General features: G+C 31.6%; 1 protein-coding gene across 2 annotated transcripts in view; it reads left to right on the top strand.

Annotated features, from left to right (window-relative positions):
* The window catches only part of LOC135518440 (leucine-rich repeat-containing protein 19-like), a 95,976-nt gene that overhangs the window by 90,336 nt on the left and 3,140 nt on the right, over positions 1 to 2,500 (top strand). The window lies entirely within an intron of this gene.

Raw genomic sequence — 2,500 nt, 5'->3', positions numbered from 1 at the left:
ACTACTATAGATCAGAGCTCTATTCCTATATAGTGTACTACTATATATCAGAGCCCTATTCCCTATATAGTGTACTACTATATATCAGAGCCCTATTCCCTATATAGTGCACTACTTTAGACCAGAGCCCTATTCCCTATATAGTGCTCTACTATAGATCAGAGCTCTATTCCCTATATAGTGCACTACTATAGACCAGAGCCCTATTCCCTATATAGTGCACTACTTTAGACCAGAGCCCTATTCCCTATATAGTGTACTACTATATATCAGAGCCCTATTCCCTATATAGTGCTCTACTATAGATCAGGGCCCTATTCCCTATATAGTGCACTACTTTAGACCAGAGCCCTATTCCCTATATAGTGCTCTACTATAGACCAGAGCTCTATTCCCTATATAGTGCACTACTATAGACCAGAGCCCTATTCCCTATATAGTGCTACTTTAGACAGAGCCCTATTCCCTATATAGTGTACTACTATATATCAGAGGCCCTATTCCCTATATAGTGCACTACTATAGATCAGAGCTCTATTCCCTATATAGTGTACTACTATATATCAGAGCCCTATTCCCTATATAGTGTACTACTATATATCAGAGCCCTATTCCCTATATAGTGCACTACTAAAGATCAGAGCTCTATTCCCTATATAGTGTACTACTATATATCAGAGCCCTATTCCCTATATAGTGCACTACTATAGATCAGAGCTCTATTCCCTATATAGTGTACTACTATATATCAGAGCCATATTCCCTATATAGTGTACTACTATATATCAGAGCCCTATTCCCTATATAGTGCACTACTATAGACCAGAGCCCTATTCCCTATATAGTGCACTACTTTAGACCAGAGCCCTATTCCCTATATAGTGCTCTACTATAGATCAGAGCTCTATTCCCTATATAGTGCACTACTATAGACCAGAGCCCTATTCCCTATATAGTGCACTACTTTAGACCAGAGCCCTATTCCCTATATAGTGTACTACTATATATCAGAGCCCTATTCCTATATAGTGCACTACTATAGATCAGAGCTCTATTCCCTATATAGTGTACTACTATATATCAGAGCCCTATTCCTATATAGTGTACTACTATATATCAGAGCCCTATTCCTATATAGTGCACTACTATAGATCAGAGCTCTATTCCCTATATAGTGTACTACTATATATCAGAGCCCTATTCCTATATGGTACTACTTTAGACCAGAGCCCTATTCTATATAGTGCTACTTTCGACCAGAGCCCTATTCCCTATATAGTGCACTACTTTAGACCAGAGCCCTATTGCCTATATAGTGCACTACTTTAGATCAGAGCCCTATTCCCTATATTGTGCACTACTTTAGACCAGAGCCCTATTGCCTATATAGTGCACTACTTTAGACCAGAGCCCTATTCCCTATATAGTGCTCTACTATAGATCAGAGCCCTATTCCCTATATAGTGCTCTACTATAGATCAGAGCCCTATTCCCTATGTAGTGTACTATTTGGGCCCCCTATGGCAGATCAGATGTCCCTGCATTATTCACAGGCTGTTCTAATACCATTTCCACTAATTATCTTTCTCTCCTTTCTCCTCTCTCTCTCTACCTCTCTCTCTCTCTCTCTCTACCTCTCTCTACATCTCTCTCTACACCTCTCTCTCTACATCTACCTCTCTCTACATCTCTACCTACACATCTCTCTACATCATATATATACCCACTACTCTATCATATTATATATATACTACTATCATATATATATATAGATGCTCTATATATCATATATATATATCTATATATATATATATATATCTATATATATATATACATCATATACTACCTATATAGTTATATATATATATATATTTACTATACCTATATATATATACTCATACTATCATATACTACTACATATATATATATATACCCATATATATATCTATATTATATATATATATATCTATATATATATACTCATATATAGATATATATATACTATATATACCTATATATATATATCTCTATATATATATATATATACCTATATAGCGCTATATATATATCATATATATATCTGCCATATACTCATATATATATATCTATATATATATATAATATCTATACTATATATCATCATCATATATATTATATATATATATATACTATATATATATATATATATATCATATGTATCTCTATATGCTCGTAGTCTACATATACATATATAGCTCTCATATACATATATATATACTATATATATATATATATTACACTATATATATACATATATTTATACTATTATATATATATATATATTATATATATATATATATAGATGCATTATATATATATACTATATATATATCCATAATATATATATATATATATATATACTGCATATATATATATATATCATATATATACCATATATATATATACATATATGCATATATATACATATATACTATATATACATATATATATATATATACGC

The sequence above is a fragment of the Oncorhynchus masou genome, chromosome 28 (assembly GCF_036934945.1).
Source record: "Oncorhynchus masou masou isolate Uvic2021 chromosome 28, UVic_Omas_1.1, whole genome shotgun sequence".
In the NCBI taxonomy this organism is placed as follows: domain Eukaryota; kingdom Metazoa; phylum Chordata; class Actinopteri; order Salmoniformes; family Salmonidae; genus Oncorhynchus; species Oncorhynchus masou.
This window is presented reverse-complemented; position numbering and strand designations above follow the sequence as displayed.